Here is a 14,075-nt window from a genome sequence, read left to right as displayed (position 1 = left end):
GGAGACCGAGGGAGGAAGATCTCGAGAGCTGCATGGGCTGGCCTTCACGACTTAGTGAGACCCAGGCTCGGAATAAAAAGAAAAAGGAAGGCTGGGAACAAGGCTCAGTAGTAGGGCACTATCCTGGGCAAAGCCCAAGTACACATGGAGCTAGGTATGGTGGCTCCTGCCTATAATCCCAGCAGTGTGGTGGCATAGAGGCAGGAGGATCACAAATTCAAGGTCAACCTGGCATACATAACAAGTTTCAGTTTGGACAGGACTGCATAGGAAGACCTTTTTTCTGGACATGGTCTTGAGTCCCAGCTCTCCAAAGGCAGAAAGAGGCAGATCTCTTTGAGTTCTTTGTTTCTGTGTTTTGTTTTGTTTGTTTGTTTTTTCGTTGTTGTTTGTTTTTTGTTTTAAGACAGGGTCTCACTATGTACCCAGGTTGGTCTGATGCTCTCACTATGTAGATCAGGCTGGGCTGAAACTCACAGAGATCCACTTGCCTGTACCTCCCAAGTGCTGGGACTAAAGCCATGTTCCACCAGGCCCGGCAAGATTCTGTCTCCAAACAAACAAAAGAAGAAAGACAGGAAGGAGGGGAAAGTAAAAATTAAAAAGTGAAGTGACCCACTGAGACTAGCACTGTCCTTACACAGCAGTTACAACAGGATAGTAACACTCAAAAGTCTGTTGCTTTAGCCGGGTGTTGGTGGCACAGGCCTTTAATGCCAGCTCTCGGGAGGCAGAGACAGGAGGATCTCTGTGAGTTTGAGGCCAGCCTGGTCTACAGAGCGAGTTCCAGGACAGCCTCCAAAACAATACAGAGAAACCCTGTCTCGAAAAAAAAAACAAAAACCCAAAATCTCTTGCTTTAGCATGCTCTTTTGTGGTAGGGAAACCTGAGAGGTCCCATGGATCAGCATCAAAAGTCAGTTTCTACTCTGTAGCCCCAAAAAGGCAGTGAGTGTCTCAGGAGATTGATGTGGGACTTGCCAAACAAAATTAATTTCTGTTCTTCCATATTCCAGGAAAAACACTCCAAAGCATCCTTAGGGAGAGAGTGCCACCTACCAAACATGACAAAGATGACTCAAGGCTAGAGACCATACCAGCTTCCACAATGTTTCAGACTCCCTTGGGAGGCTCCTAGGCTGTCAGCAATTTTGTAAAAGGTCAGCACAAATCACTTGGGAGGCATTTGTGTAGGCATGGTCTCACACGAATGCAAGTCTGCCAAACCCATATATTTCTAAAAACATCTGCACTGTCTTCACCCTTGGTGCAAAGCAAGCAAGCTACAGGGGTACTCTCCCGCGTTCAAGATGCTGCACTGCCGCTTCTGCCTATGGGCGCTCCCAGTTTGAGAACTCAACGACGACATCTGCACACATCCCGAACTTCCCAGCAGAGGCAAAGAATCTGGTGAAACCTCTAAACGCCAGTCAATGATGCTCGCGTGCGTGCGTGCGTGCGTGCGTGCGTGCGTGCGTGCGTGCGTGCGTGTGTGTGTGTGTGTGTGTGTGTGTGTGTGTGTGTGTGTGAAGAAATGTTCTAAACACAAGCAGGTCCTCATGTCCCAGGTCCAAACATATCTAGCAGAGTTCAAGTCAGGTCTTTCAGCTCCACTGTCAACACAGACATTGACAGAAAGCTTCTGCACACACTCTGTCATAAACTTTTCTTGTACTTCAAGACTGAGACGACTCACAATTAGCTGCTGGGATGGGACTCGTTTTCTTCAGTGGTACAGCCACTGGTTAGCTGCCCGTGCTCTGGTAATCCCCCACACACCCCAGCTCACGCTAGCAATCTCGATTAAACTCAATGAATCATTAAAAAAAAAGACATGAAACTAGAAGAAGCATTTGTTGGTAAGAAGAAGTTCAGAGGGTAGGTGGGATAGGGGGACTCGAGACTGGGGTACGGATGTGTCTGAATATATTCTATGTATGTATGAAATTGCTGACAAATTTTTTGTTGTTTTTGTTTTTCAAGACAGTGTTTCTCGGGCCGGGCGTTGGTGGCACACGCCTTTAATCCCAGCACTCAGGAGGCAGAGGCAGGCGGATCTCTGTGAGTTCGAGGCCAGCCTGGTCTACAAGAGCGAGTTCCAGGACAGCCTCCAAAGCCACAGAGAAACCCTGTCTCGAAAAACCAAAAAAAAAAAAAAAAAAAAAAAAAAAAGACAGTGTTTCTCTGTGTAACACTGGCAGTCCTGGAACTTGCTCTGTAGATCAGGCTGCCTCAAACTCGGAGATCCACCTGCCTCTGCTTCCCCATTTCTGAGATTAAAGGCATGAACCCATCATACCCAACTGACAAATAAGTTAAAAAATATTTTTTTCCTCCAGAGAAATTGGTTTTGGTCCCCTGCACCCATGTCAAGCAGCTTACAAAGCAGACTGAGATGAAAGGAGCCAGGACTGAAAACAGCTGAGTACTGAAGACCCGGATACTCAGAAGCAGCTACTGACTTCACAAAATAAAACAATAATAGCAGCTGGTGTTTCTGGAGAACATCCACTATAGTAAATACCATGCTAAGGGCTTAACAGGTATTTGATTCGCATCCACAATCATTAATATTAATGTGTGGGTATTACTCTCAGCCAAGTGGTGGTGACACGCACCTTTAATCCTAGCATCTGGGAGGCAGAGGCAGGCGGATCTCTGAGTTTGAGGTCAACCTGGTCTACACACTACATACAAGCCTAGTGCTCATGGAGCCCAGAAGAAGATGTCAGATCCCCTGGAACTGTTACAGAGTTATAGATAGTTGTGCTAGGAATCAAACCTGGGTCCTCTGGAAGAGCAGGCAGTACTCTTAACTGCTGAGCCATTTTTCCAGCCCCAACCACCACTGGAGATGGGAACCCAAGTCTTCACACATGCTACCAAAACACTCTTAACAACTGAGTTATATCCAGGGGTCTTAACCAATATCATTCAACTTTTCAATGCATGTAATGGCCTAGGGCCACAAATTCCTCTAGGAGTAAACAGTAATCTTCAAGATCCTCTCTGTCTTTAAAGTTTGGGTTTCTCATTTAGAAATAAAATGAATGTTGGATAGCTTACCTTTAATCCAAGCACTTGAGAGGCAGAGGCAGAGGCAGAGGCAGGTGGATCTCTGTGAGTTTGAGGCCAGACTGGTCTACCGAGAGAATTCCAGGACATCCAGGGCTACATAGAGAAACCCTGTCTCAAGGGGGGAAAAAAGAAAAGAAAAAGAAAATTCAAATGCAGGATGTTATAACTTGCTTACATGCACAAAAACCTCTGTATGCCTCACCCAGAATGAGTCCGTTGGAAACCTCTGACTACCTAGGATAATGATGTGCTGTGAAACCACCTGGCTGGCCCCAAACTGTCTTGGGAAAATTGACAGCTTGAGGCCTCAGAGGATCGCCAGCATGTAAAGGTCTGCAAATCTGCAACAATTAGTTCTCCAACTTGCACCCCCCCCCTTTAAGCCAGTCAAATGAGAGAAAATGTTACCATTGGAGTCTAGCCCAGTCAAGTTTCAAACTAATCAACCTCCTGAGAGCTGGGATTACATGCATGTGCTAGTATGTCCCAGGGAGGGTGCTCTCTCTCTCTCTCTCTCTCTCTCTCTCTCTCTCTCTCTCTCTCTGTCTGAGCTTAGAGAGATGGATGTGTTAAGAGCATATACTGCTCTTCCAGACGACCCACATGGTGGCTTATAACCAGCAGCTATAACTCCAGCTCCAGAGGAGTCAACCACTTTTCTCCTCCAAGGACACCTATATACATGCAATGCACATATATACACATAGGCACACACACATACAAATAAATCTTTAAAAATTGTTTTTAGGGCTAGGCGTTGGTGGTGCACCCCTTTATTCCCAGCACTCGGAGGCAGAGGCAAGCAGATCTCTGTGAGTTTGAGGCCAGCCTGATCTACAGAGCGAGTTCCAGGACAGGCTACAAAAACAATACAGAGAAACCCTGTCTCGAAAAACCAAATATATATATATATATATATATATATATATATATATATATATATATACATATATATATTTTAAAGCATGCCTAGGTACTGGAGAATGGTTGAACGGTTAAAGAGCACTTGCTGCTCTTTTTGTTGTTGTTTTTGTTGGTTTTTTGAGACAGGGTTTCTCTGTGGTTTTGGAGCCTGTCCTGACACTCACTGTGTAAACTAGGCTGGCATCAAACTCAGAGATCCCCCTGTCTCTGCCTCCCAAGTGACGGGATTAAAGGGGATTAAAGGTGTGTACCACCATTTCCCAGCACACTTGACCTGGGTTTGGTTCTCGGCACCCACACAGCACTTGGTGGCTCACAACTCACCTTAACTCCAATTTGAGAGGACCTGATGTCCTCTTAGGCCCTCCAAAAGCACATGCAATGCACACACATACATGTTAGCAAGCACTCATACATATAAAGTCATGAATCTAAGAAAACTGCCTGTGTGTGAGCGGGATAGCATGCCACACGTGTGTCCTCAGAGACCAGAAGAATGAGTCAGATTTCCCCGGTGACAGAGTTACAGGTGGTTGTGAGCCAGCTGAATCAGGTTCTCTGGAAGAACAGAGAGCAGCCTCAGCTGCTGATCAGTCCCTGCAGGCCGGAAGTGGCTAATCTTAAAGACACAGCACACATCCACTTGTGGGAAAGCTACCTCACCAGGTAATCCGTGGGAGAGTCTTCCCTGCGGCCTAACTCCGTGCCTTTCTTGTTTCATAGTGGACCACGGGGCTCTGACCTGCACATATATCTTCAGAGGCTGCCTCCACCCCACACCATGTGCCCTAGCCAAGCCTCACTCAACTGCTGCTTTCTTAACCCTGCCTCAGATTCACCTCTCTTCCCTGGTCAGCCCAGGAATCCCAGCCCATCCACCTTGTCACTTGTGTACACAGACAGCAGGGAAACTCCCTCCCAGCGGGCCCCTCCCCTAAAGCTCTCCAGCACCCAGCCCCTGGGACAGCCTGGAACTGAAACCAATCTCAGACCCGAACAAAGTGAAATCACTTCCTGAGCCTGGTCACCCAACACAACCACAAAGCATCTTCGCCCGAGCAAAGCTCCAAATCCAGCTTTGGAAAAAGCAGAGCACTTAACTGTTGAGCCATCTCTCCAGCCCTGTTGTTTAAAAACTACTTAAATTGTGCATGCACATGTATGCACTCGAGTGCACACACAAGTACAGATACTCAGCGAGGCCAGAGGCATTACATCCCCCCGGAGTTGTAGTTAGGGGTGGTTGCAAGCTGCCCAACACGGATGCAAAAGCAGTGAGCATACTTCACAGCAGGACCACACTCCCTACCCCATCTTCTCTTTTAAGATAGGATCTCACTATGCACCCTATGCTGTCCTCAAACTCCAGATGTCCTGAGTGCTGGGATTACAGGCATGCACCACCATATCTGCCTGAGAGAAACTCTGGCTGTCCTGGCACTCTCTCTGTATGCCAGGCTGGCCTCAAACTCACAGAGGTCTGCCTGCCTCTGCCTCCCGAGTGCTGGGATTACAGGCTATGCCCAGCCTGATTTACTCTTAATTGAGTGCCCTTTGAGAGCAAGCCTGTTTTCTTCTGAGACTTCCGTAGCCATCTTATCAAATATGTTGAGATTGTCCTACATGTTTTCCCTAAATGTTGAAGGCTTTTATATTTGGGGCATGGGGATAGGAAAAAGTCATAATAAATGAACGTGTCAGTTTGATGATCTTTAAAACAATTATGTATTTTGAGAAGGCTCCCCAGATGTATTTTGTTAACTTTGCTCTTGCCCTTAAGCCTGCCAAGGATCGTTTTTCTGTTGGTGGGAGGAATCATGAAATGATTGTACCGTAGACCCAGCAAGTAAGTGTCAAAGAGAACTAACTTGGATTATCTACCGTTTGCACATTCGTTTTTCTGGGTTTATTGAGGGCCCCTGTGTGCCCAGAGCTCACTTAGGAGCTAAAGTCGAGAACCCAGGAGCTCTCTTCTGAAGAGAGTCCATGCTCTCTTGCTCTCTGCAGCCAGTATTTCACAAACATTACTTCCAGGCTTCTCGACACTTTTCCCAAGGCTTGGGGTCACTCCAGAGAGCATCCCTGTGGCAGGGGTCCAGGGCACGAGTTCCAGCTCTTGAGGAGATAGGATTTATGTTTTGGCTCTAAATGCATTCACAGGCTACCCTCTGTCACTCAGCATTCTTCAGTGATTCCACAGAACAAAGAGAGGATAAACCAGATTTGAGCAACTTTCTACCTCAAAAAATTCTAACTTTCATTCTCCTATCACTGAGCAGGCGTGGACCTCTTGGGGCCTCCACTTCGTCTTCCTGTCTGCAGATGAAACTTCTTAAACCACAAAGACAAATGAATCTTGTTCCCATTTCCAAAGCCTTTTCTTCCTTTGGTGGCGGGGGGGGGGTGTCATTCCCCTCAGCTCCAATGAGTCACTTTTCTTCCTCATTACAGCTCATCTGGTACATCCTCCCAGTATCTTCCTTGAGTCCTCCCTCTGCCATTTTAAATTCATTCGCCTCTGCATAGTGAATGTCCGTGTTCTGGGCAGCAAAGCTTGTAAGACTTCTACCTCCTTAGTGTGTTTGCTGAAGGCATTATAAGATGTCACTATTGCTTAGCTATTAAAAACCACAAAAACCAGGCTGGAGAGATGGCTCAGCAGTTAAGAGCACTGGCTGCTCTTCCAAAGGACCTGGAATTGATTTCCAGCACCCACATGGTGGCTAACAACCATCTGTAACTCCAGTTCCAAGGAATGTAAGTCCCTCTTTTGGCATCTACAGGCAACAGGTAGGAAAGTGTTGTACCAACATACATGCAGGCAAAACATCCATACACATAAAGCAACAAAAGTAATCAACACATACAAAAGCAGCCGGGTTTGGTGGCATATGTCTATAATCCCAATATTTTGGGGTGGGGAAAAGGCAGAGGCAGAAGGATTACCATGAGTTTGAGGCCCAGGCTAGACTACAGAGTGAGTTCCAAGTCAGCTTTGTCTACTAGGTGAGACTATGTCTCAAAAACACAAATTCAGCCTTGGCATGGTAGCTCATGCCTATAATCCCAGCCCTCGGGAGGCTGAGGTGGGAAGACTGTAAGACTTCAAGGCCAGTCTGAGTCAATATAGAAGTTTCAGGTAGGCTTGGGCTAGAATGAGACACTGTCTCAAAAATAACAACAGCCAAAAAACAAAACAGAAAATGATCAAAGACAGAAACAAGCCCAATGCATCCAGGAAGCTAACCTCACCCTGGCAAAGATGTCACAGGATCCTAACACCCTAACTCTTCTCATATGCCCACAGGCCAGCCGCAGGGCTGTGCTAACATCACAGAATAGGAACACACTCTCTGCTGGAGTCAGATTAAATGCCTGGAAGACAGCTGCCACCTTTATTCTCTCTCCACTCAAAAGCCCCCTCCCACAAGAAGCCTTGTCAACTCAGACATGTCTTCCTACAGGCGATTGCCCTTTCTTCTGTATTTCATCTTATTTTCATTTTGCTCCCAGGACTTCATAATCTACCCCTGAGCTGCACCCATAACCCCAGTGTTTCATCTTGTCACAGCCCCTGCCAGGGTGACCGGAATACTAGACTAATCTGTTTATCTTATTACTAGATACTAGACCACAGGCCTCTTGAGGGCAGGGCCAGGTCTCGCTGAGCTTTGTGCCCTAGGTCAGGCCTCAGTAGACTGTCTGGACAGCAGTTCTTAGCAGACTGCATTAAGCAGAACCTACTGGACCCGTTCCAGTGACACTGGCCACTGCATTGGCAGACCCTGAGTACAGCACAGCCCCTTCATCCCCACCTCATCCAGCTAAACGGGGAGCTACTGGGGATGTCTTCAAGGGTGTGAGCCTGCATGCAGGCTCCCTCAGCCCACTTTCTTCTGCTTTGAGATACATGACCTCGGTCTTGCTACCTCTTAGGTCTGTTTCCTCACCTGAAAAAAATGAATGCTATCTCACAGGGTCTCATGAGGAAACAAGGACTCCTAACTACCGAGCCATCTTTCCAGCCTGAGAATTAAGAATGCATACGATGGGGTGAAGGCATGCTTCAGTAGTTAAGAGCAACCGTTGCTCTTGTAGAGGGCCTCATTTCTGTTCCCAGCACCCACATGATAGCTCACAACCATACATCACTCCAGTTCCAGGGACACGGGTGGTGTACAAACATACATGTGGCTAAAACACTCATACATATAAAATAAATGAACCTTTAACTTTCTTAAAGGACACACCCCATCTAGCTGACGCAGGTGAATATCTGAGTTCGAGGACAGCCTGATCTACAAAGCAAGTCCCAGGCCAGCCAGAGCTAAACAGTGAAACCCTGTCTCAAACAAACAAAAACAAAAGAGCAAACAAATCTGACCATGGCAAGGAGGCAGCTTCTTGGTGGAGTGAGGTTACGTTTTTTATTCACTCTGTGTGCGTGTGGTTTGTGTGTGTGTGTGTGTGTGTGTGTGTGTGTGTGTGTGTAAAAGCAAGAGCTTTTGCCCGCCATGCCGTATCTCCAACCCCCATGCTTCTTCCTCCACAGGAAGCCCTTACTGCTGCCTTCCACGCCATTCACTCTCAACTGCTCACCCTGCCACACAGTCACCAGGTCCTCGTCCCTCTGGACCAACACTAACGTTAAAAGAAAGGCCATTCAGCCCACAGCCTATCAGACAAACTCCTTGAGAGAAGAGGGAAGGATTGATCCCACAGCAAACCTGCTACTACTGAGTCATTTATTTCACCCTTCCCCTGTCACCCTGCCGTCTCAGCAGCCCTAGACCTCCGTTGTCCCCTTCCCCACAACACCACATCTGACCCAGCCTCTTAGAGTTTTGACCAAAGATTCCTTCCTTAGTAACCAGTATCAGAACTTTCGAGCCCACATACAGAAATAATAGCAACAGCTTCTATGAAAGGAACCATCATTCTGCCTGGTGCATATGTGAGACCTCCTCCTCCGACACCATCTAAGAATGAGATGCTGAAGCACTTACATGGCTTCGGAGAAAGATCCAGAGCTACCTGGGGATGCCCAGTAAGCTATGGTGCTAGGGGCGGTGCTTCCTTAGCAGGTGCAAAGCCCTGGATTCCATTTCCAGTACCACAAAACCAAACTGAACGGCAAAGACGCTTTGGTAGAATAGGCATAAAAATGACTGGCAGGGCACAGTGGCGCACGCCTGTAGTCCCAGCTACTCGGGAGGCTGAGGCAGGAGGACCACTTGAGTCCAGGAGTTCTGGGCTGTAGTGCGCTATGCTGATCCGGTGTCTGCACTAAGTTCGGCATCATTATGGTTACCTCCTAGAAGCGGGGGACCACCAGGTGAACCGGCCCAGGTCAGAAACCGTGCAGGTCAAAATTCCTATGCTGATCAGTAGTGGGATCGCACCTGTGAATAGCCATAGCCGCTGCACTCCAGCCTGGGAAACGTATTGAGACTCGGTTTTTAAAAAAATGCCTTCATTGCTTCCTAAAGTGCAGGTTAAACACTGGTATCCAACCAAGAACTCCCTGAAGACCCTTGACCCAGTAGAAAGCAGTGGTTATGTGTCTTAAGAAGGAAGTTATGTTCCCAAGCAATTACTCCATTTACTGTTTATGAACGGTTTTATTTTAGTTTTTAATCTTTTTTTTTTTTGAGACAAAGTATAACATAGCCTGGGCTGGTCTCAAACTCTCTAAGTAGCCAAGGATGGCCTTGAGCTTCTGATCCCTTTGCCTCCACCTCTCCAGGGCTTGGATGACAGGTTTATGCCACCATGCCCATTTTCTGTGGGGCTGGGGTTTGAACCATGGGCTTTGAACAAACTAGACAAGTACTCTAGCAGCCCACCAACTGAGCTACATCCTGGCCCCATGACTTCTTTCGAAGATGAGAACTTCAGCTTCTATCTTAGGAAGGAATCTATTATGCTGCTCTGGTTCATGAGAGATATTTCTGGGCAGCTGGAAGCAGAGAGGATGTGACAGCCGAGCAGCCCGAGCAGCTAACATCTTGAGTCCATCAACATCTGGAAGCCAGAGCTTCAGAAGAAAGGTAAGTCCAGGCTACAAGAGAAGGTGACCCCTGCCACAAGAGCCTTGCATTCCACCAAGACATCTTCCAGCTCCCATAACTGGGACAACTGGACCATAGTCATTTTGGGTCTCCAGACCCTACGGTTACCTGTCACAAGTGCAGGAGCCAGCAAACCACAGGTACCACCGGCTCCAGCTCACCTTGCATGGTCAGAGGTGAACCTTGTGCCCAAGGATCTAGGAAATTCTCAGCTCTGTTGCTTAGTAACAGAGCAGAGAGACTTTAGGGAACTCTGAAGGGGAAAAAAAAAAAAACAGATATAAGAGGTGCTGTCTGCCAAACACTGTACTCACTAAATTGTATGGGGTGGGGTGGGGTGCAGGCTGGATCTGTGGAGTCAGAACTTCTTATCACCCTAAGAACAATCCGAGGACCCTTGCTGCCACAACAAAACTGCCACTGTCGTATTTTATGAGCTGGGGGTTCCATTTTTAAGCTTCATTGTTGCATCGAAGACAATGTTAGTGGCATCATTGAAAGGGCATTCAATTGCTCTGGTCCATCAGAGGTGATGTGAGCCTAAGAAAGATTTCTCAGCACTGAGGCAGACAGTTGTGACATAGGAGACCCCAGGCCTCTCCTAGATCCCAAGCAAGTGTAGATGGACAGGCACCTGCCCACCACCCACCACCTTGGGGCCCAGGGTGCTACGGAGAAGAAAAGCAGGGCTGCCCTCTTTGGGGCTGCACAGGAGATGAACCCTTATGACCTGTCTGGCTTCCACTACTTGTGTTCTGAAGTCTCAAGATATGGAAGGAACTGCAAATACCCAGATTGTTTTCTTGGGCAAATCTGCTCCAAGGCTGGATCTTCTACTCTGAACACTCTCCATAGGCTCTTCAACTTCATGTTCAAAGATAAACAGGGATCCTAAAAGCCTTGCCTCCTATACCTACCCCACACTTGTCCCTTTGTTTTCCTCTATAATTCAATACCCTGTGGCCACCAACATAGTGCCTAGGGTCTCCTCACCTCACAGGCAGCAAACTCTGTCCTAGAAGCATGGCCACCTCAATTGCCCCTGCCCTCTAGCTAACTGGAGGGAGCTGGGAGCTCGGCCAGAACTTCCAGGTCTCCATGGCCACAAGTTCAAAGTGGCATGAGAAAGGACCTCACAAGAGCTCTGCTTTGGGCGCCCTGGGATTATTTACTAACTACCCACAAAAGAGGGATCTGTTCCAAAAGGCCTGGACTAGACCACAAACTCTAGCCCAGGGGTCTTAATAGAACCCTAGTTCCCAGAGGGTATATAAGGCCCCTGGCCGTGCGTAGAATGCTCCTGCACCATGCATGTTTGGGTTGTGTGGTTGGGGTATAGCTTTCACCAGATCCCAAAGAGGCCCTTGGTCTAACTCTTGGATCTGGTCTCCCCGTCTCTCACCTCCACTGTCATATCACCAGCCCTGAGCAATCCTAACTGCCCAGACTCACCCCCCCCCACCAAGACTGTGCCCTGCTTGGTTTCCTGTCCCCTTTTCTTTCCAGCAGCAGCAGCGGGCAGTCAGGGGATTTCCAACCCAACCCTACTGAATGCCCAAGCCAGCAGCACAAAGGTGCCACCTTCCATTCAAATGAAAGTTCCCCACTTCACAATGAGATGATTGATAGCCGTAAAGACAGTACCTCCTTCGAGCAGCCTGGCTAACTTTATCAGCCGGTAAAGAACACCCTCAGAACCCTCTCTCCTGGGCCAGGTGGTACAAGGTAAGGAAGAGAAAAGGTGTACTCCCCGGGTTCCAGGCTGCCCGAGGAACAGGTGGAGATCAAGACACACACACGGTCATCTACCCAGCATCATCTCTAGGGTGTCTCAAGACTATACTCCCAATTATCCCCTCAGCCTCCATTCTCGCATCAAACACTGGAAACCTAAAATCTCTCTCCCTTAAAACACCTTCCCCAGGAATTTCAAAGCAGTGTAAATTTCTTGGAGCTAAAACTTTATTTTTAAGGAGAGAAGATGAACAAGCCCGTGCCGGGGTGCAAGGCAACCACTCAGGGAGCAAACCAAGGAATAAAAGCAAGCCCTGGCCCCCTGGAGCTCAGCGCCCCAGGCAATTAGAGTCCGAGGGGGCGGGGGAGCAGGGGCGGGGACAGCGCATTCTGAACTTTCCCCAGCCGGGTCGCGGAGAGATGCAGCTCCCTGGGGACCGGGTGGGACCAGAAAAGGCTGAGCCGACCGGTGACCACAGCGGGAGCAGGAAGCGAGCCTCCCCTCCCCCTAAAAGGAGTTCAGCTCCCAGCCCGGGCCCCCGCCTAGCCATCGCCATTCAGCCTGCGCCCCCATGCCGGGGCGAAACCGGGAGGGTGTCCATACAAAGAGGGGAACCGGGGAGCGGAGACCCGGGAGGAGCAAGCTCCCCAGGCCTCGCGTCCCTTCCTCGCGGCGCCGGCCACTGACCACCCCTCCGATCGTGGCCCCGGGTGCCGCACGCCCCCTGCGCCCAGGGCCCGGGGACGAAGCGGGCAGCCACGGAGAGAGGGCCGCCCGGATTTGCCGTGGAGCCGCGGGCTCCCGGGAAGCCGTGGCCACGGCGCGAGGACTCAAACTCGCGACGGCCCGGCCCTCGCGGCCGCGCCTCGGCGATGCTCCCGGGGAAGGTGGGGCTGCCGGGCCGGGGTGGAGCGAGGCGCCCACGAGCTCGCTGTAGGGGCGGCGAGAGCGAATCGGGGTCTTACCGAGCACCGCACTCGCGTCCGCTCCCGCGGGCCGCTGGGGCCGGGCGGCGGGGGAGGGGCGCGGTCCCGCGGTGGCGGCAGCGGCGGTGGTGGCGGCGCGGGCCCGGCTCGGTGGCGCGGCGGCGCGGCTGGGCGCCGGGAGGCGGAGAAAGCGAGGCGAGGCCGGCTTCCTAGCGGCGGGCTGCGAGAAATGCAGCTGTGTGTGCGCGGCTGCCGCCGAGGCCACAAGTGGGGCCGTGCAGGGAGGAGCGGGGCTGCGCGCGCGCCGGGGCCCAGGCTGCGGCACCCCCAGACCCTCTCCCCAGACCGGGAAGCAGAAACAGGGGTCGGGAGGCCAATGCGGCTACGGGGCATGGAGGGAAGGGTATCTGGGGAACATTAGGACAGGTTCCTCTGCGCATTCCCGCGCCATCTGCACTGATCGTTCGGCTAGAGCACAGGGAAGCTGAATGGGGAGACTGGGATGTCCCTTTATTGCCGTGTGCGGTACGTCCTGGCTATGCCGACTTGGGGAGTATCGTAATGAGTTGTTGAAGCTAGGAGACCTGAGACTTGGAAGACTTGGGAAAGAGGGGGACCTAAACTCAAGGCTGGCCTGAGAGGATGCAGACACATACCAGGAGCCCAGAGTGACGGTGGCAGAAAGCCCACGAGCCTTTGGGCCTTGGGACACCAGGAGTGTGAGGAAGTGGCGGCTCCGTGAAGTTAGAGCTCAAGCAAGGAAATAAAATCTAATATTGAGGCCGGAGGAGATGGTGGAGTGGAGGCGGGAAATCAAAGCCACGGCCCATTCACTCCAGCCGTCACCACCCACCTATCATCTCATCTCCACCCAACATTCCCCCACCACCTGAGGGGCTTCTGAGCCTGGACAAGGGTTTCCAATAACTGTTTAATAAACGGTCGATCAACTTTGGCTATTTTTCCACGTGGTTCAGTTTCGTGCACTAATTTGGAGATGAGAAGAGAGAGGAGATAGAGGGGATGACTATCAAGCCCTGCTTTGAAGGGGAGCTACCTAGGGGGAATCTAAAGAGGATGAAGTTCAAATCATTAACATCGTGATCTGCAACATCTTAGGAAGAATTAAACTCTGCTACAGCAAAAACTGCACCATTTGTGTGTGGAGCCCTGGCAATAGCCCCTTTCCTCCTCTGAATGCTTGCAACCAGCAATCTTTGCTGAGAAGGTTTAACATGCTCGCCCACAGAAACATCTGATGGTAAAAACCACAAACCAAGGCCCCCGGATGCAAATGTGCTTCCATCATTTGCATGTCAAGGGTAATTTCTTAGGCAAGGT

The 14,075-nt window shown here is 50.0% G+C and overlaps 1 protein-coding gene across 1 annotated transcript in view; it reads right to left on the bottom strand.

The window, feature by feature from the left end:
• Positions 1-12,864, bottom strand: part of Cuedc1 (CUE domain containing 1) — an 89,440-nt gene extending 76,576 nt beyond the window's left edge. The window contains exon 1 of the mRNA XM_005075801.4: positions 12,774-12,864. The gene's annotated coding sequence lies outside the window, so the exon portion shown is untranslated. The remainder of the gene's footprint in view (positions 1-12,773) is intronic.
• Between the last annotated feature and the right edge of the window lie 1,211 nt (positions 12,865-14,075).

The sequence above is a fragment of the Mesocricetus auratus genome, unplaced genomic scaffold (assembly GCF_017639785.1).
Source record: "Mesocricetus auratus isolate SY011 unplaced genomic scaffold, BCM_Maur_2.0 Super-Scaffold_100007, whole genome shotgun sequence".
Lineage (NCBI taxonomy): Eukaryota > Metazoa > Chordata > Mammalia > Rodentia > Cricetidae > Mesocricetus > Mesocricetus auratus.
Note: the sequence above shows the minus strand (reverse complement) of the source record. Positions and strands in the feature narration are given on the sequence as shown.